Source organism: Watersipora subatra, chromosome 10, assembly GCF_963576615.1.
Source record: "Watersipora subatra chromosome 10, tzWatSuba1.1, whole genome shotgun sequence".
Lineage (NCBI taxonomy): Eukaryota > Metazoa > Bryozoa > Gymnolaemata > Cheilostomatida > Watersiporidae > Watersipora > Watersipora subatra.
The window spans coordinates 45712488-45726338 of NC_088717.1; the positions used below are offsets into that span (position 1 = coordinate 45712488).

General features: G+C 38.4%; 1 pseudogene; it reads left to right on the forward strand.

Annotated features, from left to right (window-relative positions):
• The first annotated feature begins 8924 nt into the window (after positions 1-8924).
• LOC137407134 (uncharacterized) lies at positions 8925-13650 on the forward strand (annotated as a pseudogene).
• Positions 13651-13851: the final 201 nt, after the last annotated feature.

Below are 13851 nucleotides of genomic sequence, written 5' to 3' on the forward strand. Positions count from 1 at the left end.
AGCTATAAGGCTAACAAATTGCTATATAAATGAAATCATACTTTGTACTCATCAGTCTAATCTCATATTACAAATAAACTACTGCTGTTATTCAAAGACTAGACGGCCTCAGTATTTTAAACCTTTAAAATAACCACATAATAAACTCAAGTTATTGAGAAACAACATTTTTTCAGAACTGCACGCAAAGTAATCAATTTCGAGGTTTAAAATTAAAATCCTCAATATTTTGCGCTCAATTTCATTTGTTTGGCCCCCCTAAAGCCAGCAGCTGTGTATTTTGCTAACTGTTTGAAGCAATTAAATTGATTTTTGATTTACACATAGTACTGTGTGGAAGCGTGTACTTTTCTTATGGATTTTCTGTATAACATCTTTGGATCTTTTTGACCTTGCTGACTTCTCTGTTTTGAAGTTCATTGACTCGGCTCTTATGAAAATAGCTGCATGACAGACAGTGTGCTGGTATTATATAACTGTAGGCTCATTTTGATAGGTTGGTTTCATTATATTGACTTGTGACTAATGTAGATTGTATAGAAACAGTTGACTCTAGATTGAATTTGCTTTTTTAATAATTATCCTTAGATAAAGAAATTGCTAGTGCAGTTCTATGTATAACAATTTCATGAGTGAAGCACTTACTCGATGCAATTTTCAGACAACGCATTTTCTCACAAGAACGAAAACCATGAAATATAAAAAATAACCCAATCTCTAAAATACAATTTACCTATAAAGCAAATAAATGCATGCAGTTGTGAAAGTGTCAACAACATCGACAACATTTTTTATTTGCATGCATAATTTAAACGCAGTCAACTCAAAACAAGCAATTATAAAAGTAAAACTACCCTTTGGTTTTTTGTAGCTAGCTTTAGATTTTTTGGACATTGAGTAGTTAAAATACTGATAGCTCAGCATTAAGTTTAGAAGACAGATCGAAATTTGCTAAACATGTTTTAAATGTGGGAGCACTTCTTTCAAAAAAATGGCTTTTCATAACAAAGAACAAAATAAATTCGCGTGAGCAAAGCATCAGTTTTTGTCTTTATGTGAATCAAAAATTGTACCATTACCCAGACAAATTGTTGTGAGTAGTATTCAGGTAAATTTTCTGCCGACTCATTACCGTGTCACCTTTGACGGTTTTATCAAGCAAAGACAAACGGGTGTTGACATGCGAACCACAAGCTGTAGTCTTGAATTGTTTATTTACCTATGTGATGGTATCCGATATTGGTTGTAGCACTTCATACTGGTTAATAAACTCGCACTAATATATGCTTAGTTGTGCAAAGCATCATCAACAGTACTTTTACTGTATTTTTTGGTAACTTTACTTCAACCTAATCTTATCCAGCTTTCATTTGCTTTTTTTGTTGCGACTAAATTGATCCGATATTATTTTGAGCTACAATGCTATTGATTGAGAATACAGTGCTTTCCATATTTTTTTAGACTGAAACTTTGGCCAATTAGGTATAAAAGCATAAGGCTATTAGGTTTGTCATTACAAAAAGCTAGTTCCTTATCTCCAAGTAGCTTCAAAGGCTGCTATTAATTATGGTATATGCGTCTCCTTAATGCCAAGAGTTTAGCACATATGGTGGTATACGATACATTTTGTTTGTAATCTGGGATGAAATGTCTATCTGGAAAGAAAACTACTGTACTTCCTTTGCTGCTTCACAAGAATTAAACTATTTGAGTGCAAGGTACGATTATATATACTTGATAATACACAGTGGTGTCAGAAAGTCTTTTTTCCATGCCCAAATGAGTGTAACAGTGCAATAGACTCATAAAAACTTAGATTTGGTAATGCATACATAAAACCATATATAAAAACAATAATTATAATGGTCTAAAGTATACAACTAGCTTTTAAATTTGCTTAATATATTATACTGTATTTTGTACCGCTGCCTTATCATTCACACTGCATACCAGAAAATAAGTCATACAAGTTCTGTTACAGTCTCCTCTTTTTTATTTTTTATACTGAGAAGAACACACTCTTGCACCGTTAGCGGGGTTTGGAAAAAGGCCATTGGGGTGTTTTCACAGTTTAATATTTCATATGATAGCCTTTGTTAGCTATAATCACCTTGCAGTATTTCAGCATGCTGTGAACAAACCTAGACAGCTCTTGAGGATTGATAACATGAAACCAGCAACTGATGTTTTCCTTCAGCTCTCTTTTATGGTAGCTGATGCCTTTTTTCAGTCAAAAGGTCTGCCGACTTCTTTCACCGGTTCTTAATAAGGTTGAGATCAGGTGATTGAGCTGGCCATTTCATTTTCTCTACATCGTTGTGACGGTACCACTCCTTCACCTTTTTTACTCTGTGACAGGGTGCATTAATGTCTTGGAATGACCACTACTGTCCTAGAAATAAAGAACTGTGATGAGGGAAAATGTTGGTTGCTAAAGATTTCTTTGTAGGCTGTTGCATTCCCAGTACCATATATCAATCTACTATATAAGCAACAATCGTGTGTGTGTGTGTGTGTGTGTGTGTGTGCGTGCGTGCGTGCGTGCGTGCGTGCGTGCATGTGGGTGTGTGTCTGTGGGTGTGTGTATGTGCTGGTGTGGGTGCGGGTGCGAATGTGTGCGCGGGTGCGAGTGCGGCTGTGTGTATGTAAAGCATACAACTAGCTTTTAAGTTTGTATGTAAATTTAAATTTACAAATTAAATCTGTAATTGTGTGTCTGGCTTATAAAGTAGCAAACTTTTCGGACTATCAGTCGCTACTTTTTTTGATGGTTTGAGCCAGGCAGCTTATATAAGGGTGCGGCTATTCTGTGATTCTTTCTTTCCCCCTAAGGCGCATTAATGGGAATATCTGATTAGTGTGCCTCCATACATAACCTATTCTTCATTTTTACACAAAAATATTGTGATCTCTGGTTAGCGCGCCTCTTTACAGTGCCCAACGGCACTGTTCCGTTTTAAACAGCAAAGTTGCTGCCGTGTTAAAAATCACCGTCTTGAGTTCTGTGGCCTACCCAAAGGCGCCTATACAGCTTTAAAAAGGTACTACTCATTAAATTAAATAAATTAATGAGTAGTAATTTACATGCAATTAGTATTTACTGCCAACGTGTACCGAGAAAGTCACGTAAAAATTTGTTTCTTGTGGTCACTGGAAAAAACGCAGTTCTCACCTACTAAATTTCCACATCAAAAAGGTAAGTACTTCTTATTCAAGGTTGTATTGTTTATGAATTGCCACACTTCCAATACAGAACCCTTGCACTTGCGTCCATGTACAAATTTAGCTATCGGCCAACTGCCAGCCATTTTGCCGATATTGCTTCATATTATACAATATTTTTTTCAATTTCCAACTCCATCTATAACGTTTGCTTTGGTTATATTTTTCATTTTGCCAGCATGTTAACAAGCAATGCTATGCAAAAAACTCATTGTATCTATACTTTGTGCATTATAATTATCTGTGTAATTACAAAAATCTGAATCAGCTATAATGTCATCAACATAAGTAATTGCTTTCTAACTCGGTGGTGTTCTCAAAACGTACACAAAAAATGGTTGTTTTTAAGTTGGAAATTCTCAAACAAAGACTTAAAATTAAATTTTAGGCTAATTGTATAGAGTAATCTTTGGACAACACTGTAACTACCATAAAATTCCTAAAGATCGTTGGTTATGTTATCAACAGATAATAAAATTCAGGTACTAGCAATTGCTGGGAATGTTGCAAAAATGTGTCTAAGATGGTGGACCATAGAAAACGCATAAATGAGTCTACTTCAGTGAAAGGGCTGAAAACGTTAGATTTGCCACTGTTTGTGATAGTAAACAAGTTGTGATAGTTGTATGCTGTTTGTGATAGTAAAAAGAACTGCTACTGCGTTTTAACTACTAAAATGCTATATCGAAAAGGTTAGTACTTCTTATTCAATGTTCTCTTGTCTATGAATTGTCACCCCTCCACTACTTAAAACGTTGGATTTGCAACTGTTCGTGATAGTAAGCATGTTCATTTCCTTCCGCAGCTGACTTACTTTTACTTTTTTCCAGCTATGAGTACGACAGAACTACAGCTACTACAGAACTTGCATAGGCACTCCAAGCGTTGCGATAGGCGACGGTGAGAAGAAAGCGAGCAGCGTATATTACAAAAAAGCACACCATCTCATTCACTTTTAAAAGCGCTTGTAGCAGTACAATGCCTCCCAAAAAGCCTACTGTCAAAACGCAAGAAAAGATTGATTCCCGTAGAGGAAGAGACCAAATTTGCAAAGCAGCAGCTAGACGAGCAGAAACTGCAGAGCAAACAGAGCTACGCCCACAACGAAACAGAACTGCTACTGCAGCTGCTAGAAATGCAGAAACTGCAGAGCAAACACAGCGACGCCTACAACAAAACAGAATAGAAGCTGCTAGAAGACCAGAAACCGCTGAACAAACACAGGCACATCGAGAGCAGGCTAGAATAATTGCTGCAGCTGCTAGAAGTGCAGAGACTGCTGAGTCGACCCAGCATCGACTCAAATGGCTCACAGCAGCCGCTACAGCGGCAAGATGTGCAGAAACCTCCGAGCAGATGCAGCGGCAACAAGAACATGATGCACTAGCTACAACAGCTTCTCGGCGGGCTGAATTTTTAGAGAAGATGAAACGCTGACAGCATCAAGATGCACTAACTGCAACAGCTGCTACCAGGTGCCGTGTATGGGCCAAAAACTTCGCACTTGACTACAGTCCTGCAACACAATATAAGGCCAATTTTTTCTATGGGACGAAGGTCCAAAAATGCTCCAGATGTAATGCCTTATGTTGGAAAGGTGAGAGGCCATATATGGAGTTTATATAGTAGATTTTATTGATAATAAATTTTATCAACACAACCACATTACTGCTGCACAGTTTGTATGTACCATGTCAAAACACATGCTATAGACAAAAAACTGGTGAGCCATGATTAGTTTTGTAAGCATGTAGAAGTTTCAATTCAATAAATGCTGGCGATAGTTTAGCAGTGCATTAGCAAAATATTTTCTAGAATTTCTTAAAATATGTGGAACTTTTCAATACTGCCAGTTTGAACAACTTCAGTGTGCCTAGCAATGTCAATTTCATTATCAGTTCTATGTACAAAATAAAGACAACTCCGATTTGAGTGGTTCGATACTGATGCATTGTGGACTAGCTGTAAAACACCTTGCATAATTCCATTGTTCTCTCTAACATTATTGACATGTGCGACTGCATATGTGTATGCATGCTGTCTGATCAGCACAAAAATTTTAGTAGATTGCATATTTGGAGTTGTTTTACAGTATGAAAGACAACTCTCAATAAAACTATTGCTTTACGTAAATCTGTTCCCGAACACGGGTAATGCAGCTAGTCAGATATAATAGCCTAACGCCTGCAGCTGTCATGCAATCCCAGACCATCACGAATGCCGGATGCTTGACAGTGGGTGAGAGGCACTCATGTTTAATTTCCTCATCCCATCTTCTGTGCTCAAAGCAGTTCTCACGATGCTCTTGCAGGGTAAATGTCGACTCATTGCTGAATACCACTTGAGACCACTGCTCCTCTGCCCACTCGTTGTGTGGGCGGGACCAAGACAGCTGTAGCTTCTGCTGCCTTTTATTCACTAGTGGTTTCTTGCGAGTGTTGCATCCATGGAAACCAGTGCCCAAGAGCTGCTATCTGACATATATTTGCCATGTCAGCTCCACAAACCTCATTTTAATCTGTCTTCAATTCCTTTCCGGTCAACTTCTGGTTTGCCAGGAACAGCCGAGCAAGTACGCGATTTTATCGGACAGTTCTTTTCAAATGTCATGATCATAGTAGTTCGTTGCTGATTTAATGCTACTTCCACTTCTTTGCCACAAATTGTTTTGAGATTTAGACATTTGAAGCTTCTCCGCTATCTTTCTATTGCTCAAATTGTCGATAGTATGCAGGTGAATGATGGCATTAACACTTTTTCTATTTATGGTTGATGTTGACATAAGAATGATTTCTGGAAAATCTAGCTTGTTCTTTTATGGTGAGCAAGACTGTCAAACTGTGTGGCACATGCTGTCCATCACCACTTTTGAGGCGGTTAGACAGCATATGCAGCACAACATGTGCATTTGATTATTACAATACATGTAGGAGTATGTTTGATTACATTTGATTATTACCATACATGTAGGAGTATGTGTAATTATATATAATTATCAACATTTGACATTAACACATTAATAGCCTCTCGGGAGGCTGTTAATCAGTTGATGCGCACTGATTGGCATTGAGTAGTTTAAAATTGATTATTGATTCCTAATTGGCCCTAATTTTGTCACTGATAGTATCAACAAAACTTACAGATACATGTAACTTCCGTTTAAATAATGCATGAATTGTCAGAGTTTAATCCCATTGCATGATTAACACAACATACTTGCCTAAAACTGCCAGCGAGATTATAGGCGGACGAAGACGTTCTGATGCTACTTTATATATTAATACAAATAATTCAAAGTGTGCATTTACGATGAATTGCGTGCAAGGGACTTCAATGCTTTGCCTCAGTTTGGCTCTTACTACATAGTTTTGGCTGGTTAAGCTTTGCCCCTTCAAGCTCAGCTGGTTGTGTAAACAAGACACATCTTCAGTAATATAAGCAAATAATACTAAGCTTTAGCCGTGTCAGTTTTGTGTTTAATGGCTAAGAGGGTTTTCATGTGTTGGCTGTAGTCTTGTTAGCCAACATGGCTACAGCTGTGCCAATGGCACCTAGCCGACTGGCTAGCTTTTGAACGCTGGGCTCATAGAGTGTGTGACTGGTTAATGACCTTTTAGCAGAAATACTAGGAGCTATTGTGATGCTGGTTTCCACCACCTACGTATGAATTAGATTGTTAATATTATATCATTATATCGCTCATTTATTCTCTCACCATTTACTTATTGTGATTTGCTTCAGCTAAGAAGAACTGTTTTATAATTAAACATATTTAGTCGAACAATTACTGTTTAGAAATTGCTACTAGTATGGAGTGCTAAGTGTTAGAGTCTGTGGTTCCATTTGCATGTACATGTATAATATTTGTTAGTTTTTTTACTCCAATTATGCAAAACACTTGTTATGATTTATACACAAGTTATATATAGTATAACTTACATATACTTATACATATAGCTATAACATATACATACGCATACGCATACAAATACGCATACACATGTAAATATACATATAATTATAACATATAATTATAACATATAAGTATAACATATACATATACTTATATACATGTATATCACATAAGTTGACATTAAAATTCTTGCATTTTAAAGCATTTTGGCATGCTTGAACAGATTCGCTGCTAAGAACTATTGCATACTTGTAGCTTACTGACATGTGGTATTTGTAAAGATTTCAAATCTAAGACATTTAGTGGTGCATTCTCTATCAATCGCTTTACAGCAGTTAACCATTCTTATTTGTACGCCTGTATATTATTGCGTACTCCCTGGTGCCCAATTAATCTCTTTTTTACAAACTATGTGCTGTATTTGACTTGAATTGGACTGTTTTGTTATGTTTTCCTTTTTATACTTATAATGTTATTGAAAAACTAGAGCTTACAGACCGAAAAAGTAGTAAAATTACAGTAGTTACAGATATACAAAAACCATACCGAACCATGGCGTGTGTGTTATGAAATGCATATTTCAATTATTACGAGTTTTTTAGTTATGAGGGAGACAATAGACACATGCATCATCAATCTAACTAAACTTCATCTACCTAAGAACAAAACAAAGAACACTAATCCCATAAAGGCAAGAATTTAAGTTACATTGTTTGAACAGCTTAGCTGATCGTGTTCAGTCTTGAGTAATGGCATCACACTCTCAACACTAGCCTCGAGTATCTGGCTAAAGTTACATCTGCCCTCGAAAAACCTAGCTATGGGAATAAATCCTTGAATTTAGCTTCGCCGTCAGTATCAGTGTCTTCTTATTTGGCTTGTACACAAGTAGTGTAGCGCATAAAACCACACCTACATTACTCAAACCGAAAAGAGAGCAAGAGTTGGGTTTGTTATTTGAGCTACTTCTATGAATATGATTATTGTTATTACATTGCAAATTTATTTTCACATTTTCTATTAATTTTGATTTTTTTCAGCTAAGGCATTTTGCAAACACTCACACCTAACCATAAAACTAAGCCATCCTTATCATTGTTCATATTTTATCTATGGTATCTTTAGCACTCTAAAGGATGCAATTTTTATTTTAATCCAGTGTTACTTTCTGCATTTTTTTCAACTTCAAAAAACTTTCAAAACGTATTTAAAACTCATTACTTTTTTTTAAGTTGTAATTTTCAAATATGATGTTTCAACTTTTCATTTTTCATTATAATTTACAAATTCCAGTTCTTTTTAGCAATTGCTGGACACTATTACATTTAAAACTTTTATATGTACACTATAGCAATTCAGTTGGCTAAATAGCTAGATTGGCTTAGATTCGCTGATGTGAAATGACTCGACTAAGGAAGTGTTACTCTGTAATGCTCTTTATTCTCCAAACATAATAGTCAAAACACACCGTGAAGTCTGCAATAGAACAAATAGCACTAAGCAAAATGCTAACACGAGATTTAATTGCAAATGAAAACTGCATGTATAAATGAGACATAAATGCAATTGTGACAATTGTAGTGTTGTGGTAAAGTGTTTGTTTATATAAACACTATGTCATCCTAGGTGGCCTTATTGTTAGCTCATTATCTATCCTATGCTATCTTATCTTATGGTAATAAAGCAGTCTAGAGTTGCACACCAAAGCAGAGAGTCTAATACTATATACGCAGAACACAACTCTACAATGGCGACGAGGATAATTTAAGAGTATAATTTCGACGTGGCAATGGCAAGTAATGTGCCAGTATTTAGCGGCAAGGCAGAGGCCTTTGTTGAAAGACTGGAGAGTTATTTCATTATCCAGGGAACTGCGGATGACAAGAAAAAGCATATACTTATCATGGGTCTACAGGAAAGCCAGTATGAGACGCTGTCGGATCTTACGGCACCGGATAAACCAAAGGATAAGTCGTTCGACCAGTTGAAAGCCCTTCTTGTGTCTCACTTTGGTGTGTCTACAAACAAGATGGTGGAGAGGGCGAAGTTTCGCGAGGTGAGAAGAGGTAACGAAGAGTCAATGAGTGACTTTGTTGTCAGGTTGAGAGCTCAGGCTTAAACATGTGAATTTGCTGCAACGTTAGAAGAGAATCTTGTGGAACAATTCCGTATAGGAGTAAACAGCAGATCGGTTAGAGACAGAATTGGAGCTATGCCAAATGAAAAACAGTCAGATTTGAAGGAATTGATAACGGTGGCACAGCAAGTGGAGATAGATGAAAAGATGGATAAAATGTCAATTAGCGAGCCAGAGACTGTTTCCGCTGTGGGTGGTGCAAGGCACAGAGAATACAACAACAAGAACAAAGTGAACGGTGATCATATGAATGAGAGAACGTGCTTCAGGTGCAATAGGAAAGGACATCTCAGTACCAGCAAACTATGCCCAGCTACAAGTCGTAGGTGTAACAGCTGTAGACAGTTCGGACATCTCTCTGGTAGCAAGTATTGTAAAAGAAAGGCAATACTGTCTACAGTAGAAGTAGAGGAGACAGAACAGCAAGACGACCTGTTCAGCATAAACCAGATTCGTTCTAAAATGCCTCGATGTACTGTTACAATCATGGGGGAGGCAGTGCCATTCATTCTTGATACAGGGGCTTGTAATAATATTATTGACAGGCAGCCTTATGAGAAGATACAAAACAAAGTTCATCTTCAACCAGCGGTCAGTGAACTGTTTGCATATGGCAGTGATAAGCAGTTGGAAATTTTGGGAAGATTTGACACTCGAGTAGAATGTAACAATAGATTTGCTGATGCAGTTTTTTATGTTTTTGAAGGCTCTGCTAAATGTCTTCTTAGTGGCAAAACTGCTAGTGATTTGCTATTGTTATCGTACAGTGATGATGTGCACATGCTTTCAAATGTAATGCCTGAATCTTATGATATTGTGAAGTGTTTTCCAGAAGTATTTAGAGGGGTGGGAAAACTAAAGGTTTACAGCGCAAAATTTCATATTGACACTAGTGTAACTCCAGTGGCTCAACCAGTGCGTAGGCTACCGCTAGGTATTTGTTCTTAAGTGAAAGCAAAACTTGACGAGTTGTTAGCAAATGACATTATAAAGCCTGTTGCGGGGGTTGGTACTTCATGAATGAGTCCTTTGGTCGTGGTTATGCAGGACAACGGTGATGTCAGGCAAACGGTTGACATGCGGAGGGCAAATGAAGCAATTATGCGTGAAAGGCACCCAATACCTACTACTAAAGAAATCATGGCTAATCTTGGAGGAAGTAAGGTTTTTTCAAAGTTAGATCTCAAACAAGGGTTTCATCAAGTGGAACTAGAGGAGGGGTCGAGGGAGATAACAACCTTTGTCTCACCCTTTGGTATCTACAGGTATAAAAGATTGACTATGGGGGTCAATGCTAGTCCAGAGCATTTTCAATATGTAATGCAGCAAGCCTTAGCAGGTCTTGAGGGGGTACAAAACATGGCAGATGATATTCTGGTACATGCAAGTAGTCTGCAAGAACACGACAAGAGATTACATGCTTTGTTGAAGAGGCTCAGTGATGTAGGGCTAACACTAAATCCTCGCAAGTGTAGGTTTAGGACATCCTCTACAAAATTTTTAGGCTATGTTGTGTCAGATAAGGGCGTGTCCCCTGACCCAGACAAAATAAGGTCCATTATTAACTTCCGAGCACCTACCAATGCTACTGATTGTAGAAGCTTTATGAGACTAGTGAATTTTGTTGGAAAATTCATACCGGATTTGGCTACAATATCTGAACCAATACGTCGATTTATGGTTAAAGGTGCTTGCTTTTCATGGGGCACCACACAAAATGCTGCATTTTGTAAGATCAAAGAACTGATGTCTAATAGTGAAACTTTGGCCCACTTTGACCCTAAGTGTAGCACTAAACTTATTGCAGATGCTTCACCATTTGGTATAGGCGCTGTATTGGTTCAGGTACAAAATGGAAATGATAGGGTTATAGCTTATGGCCACCGATCTCTTTCTCCTACAGAGCGGAAGTACAGTCAAACAGAGCGAGAAGCCCTGGCTCTAGTATGGTCATGCGAACACTTCAGACTCTACCTTTTGGGCACAGAATTTCAGTTAGTGACAGATCATAAGCCACTAGAGTTTATTTTCAACAATTCTAGTTCAAAGCCTGTACCTAGAATTGAAAGGTGGTCATTGAGATTACAAGCTTTTCGATTTAGGGTTACTTATAAACCAGGGTCAGGCAACATTGCTGACCCATTGTCTAGACTGGTAGCTACTGTTAAGGATAGTGTTTTATCTTGTACAGTAGCCAAGTTTGGCGACCAATATGCCAAGGAAAGAGCAATGACCTCAGTTCCTGTAGCTCTCAAGTGGGCTGAGATTGTTCAGCACTCAAAAGAATGTCCTGAAATACAAGCTGTGGTAAAGGCTTTAACTGAAAATAAATACAAGGCATGTGGCATGGCGTATCAGTCTATTATCACAGAGCTGTCTGAGGTGGACAATGTGTTGCTTAGGGGTAATAAAATAGTAATACCAGTTAGCCTGAGAGATCAATTAGTTAGACTGGCACATGAAGGACATATGGGTTTGGTCAAAACAAAACAGCGCTTGAGGTCAAAAGTATGGTGGCCAGGTATAGATAAGCAAGCTGAGCAACCTTGTAAGGGCTGTATAGATTGTATGACTGTCAGTCAGCCAACTGCTCCCCAACCACTAAGCATGACACAGCTTCCAAGTAAGCCATGGTCTTTCCTTAGTGCTGACCTTCTGGGCCCATTGCCAAATGGTCAGTCAGTTATTGTCCTAGTGGATTACTATAGTAGATATTTTGAGTGTGCTTTTCTAAGATCAACAAGGACAGAAAACATAGTTGAATTTCTGGACACTGTATTTACTAGATTTGGCTACTGTGAAGCACTCAGAACAGATAATGGGCCACAGTTTGTGTCAGAAGTGTTTCAGAGGTACCTGAATGATCATGACATTAGGTGGGTTTCCACAACGCCTTTGTGGCCTTCTGCCAATGGTGAGGTCGAGAGATGCAACCGGACATTACTGAAAGCTCTCAAAATAGCTCATGAGAATGGTCAAGATCTAGGTAGGGAACTCAGAAAGTTTTTACAAGCTTACAGGTCTACGCCTCATAGCAGTACAGGGGTAGCTCCATTTACATTGCTGCGTGGTAGGGAAATGAGAACAAAACTTCCTGCACTAGACGTTGAACATGATCCCACCAATTATGATAAGGCGAAAGATAATGACGCTCTTTCTAAGACCAAGAACAAAATTTATGCTGATGACTGTAGACAAGCAAAAGATAGTGAAATTGAAGTAGGAGATAAGGTTATTGTTAGGAAAGAAAAGAAAGGAAAGCTAGATGCAAACTATGGGAAATAAAGCCATACAGTGATAGGGAAGCAAGGTTCGGATATAGTTTGTGAAAATAGTAGAGGAAAGACAGTGCGACGCAACTCCACCTTTGTAAAAGTCTTGCCTTTGAGCACAAGTGCTTCTGAACAAAAAGCATGTCAACCTAACACGTCTGGCAACAGCGGCGGGTCTGCTGGCATTGCTGTGGGTTCTCCAGGAGGGTCAATGCCTCCGCGACGGTCTTCGCGATGCGTTAAAACCTCCATGCACTGGTTGGGACAAGGGAATACTAGCCTATAGGGCCTAAGTGGATATAACTACTTACACTAATTTGTCACATTTCCAAATTTTGAGCTTTACAGTAAAGGATTGTGGCGCTTACATAATATATACATTTATTGTCTATAATATTTCTGAATGTCACTAGATAGCTTAACTTAGCAACCATTGTTAGTCTTTTACAACATTTTCTAAATTCAGTAAAATGGATAAGAGATGTAGTGTTGTGGTAAAGTGTTTGTTTATATAAACACTGTCATCCTAGGTGGCCTTATTGTTAGATCATTATCTATCCTATGCTATCTTATCTTATGGTAATAAAGCAGTCTAGAGTTGCACACCAAAGCAGAGAGTCTAATACTATATACGCAGAACACAACTCTACAACAATTACATAACATCAGTTACAGAGTAAATAATTCAACGGTAAAGCGTCAAATATAATATACAAAATGTAACATACCTTTTGCCTCCTTAGCATTTAGCTTTGAACAAATGGTTAAACTTTATGTAGCATATGTATTGACAATAAAATGATAAAGCATAAATTTCCAAAGAGAATTGCATCCGGTCTGATGCATTGCAAATTTCTAACTGATTGAGCAGCCGGAAAGTATCGCTGGCAGCAAAATGGGACACAGGTGCTGTCGCGCTCCTACTGGCCTCACCAGAAAAGGCGCTCCTACTGGCCTCCTACTGGCCCCACCAGAAAAGGTCCCACGACAGAGCACCAATCAAAAGTGGGCTACTCGGAAGAACGAAAGAAGCAAAAGCCCAGCAACGACTGGTCAAGCAAGCACCCACTGCCCACCTCTTTGACCTCACAAGAACAGATTTCTGACCACAAAATACGGAACTAATGGCGTGTATCACTATGTTTCCATGATGCGCAGTGCTTCGGAGTTGCGCTATCTCCGAATCATGGAAACGGCGTCTTCGCACTGAAATCACTGCGCACTGATCAGTGCGAAGCCAGTGCAAATTCGCAGCAAGGAAACAGCGACTGCGCAGTGGCTGCGCATAGCTCTCATGCCGTGGAGAC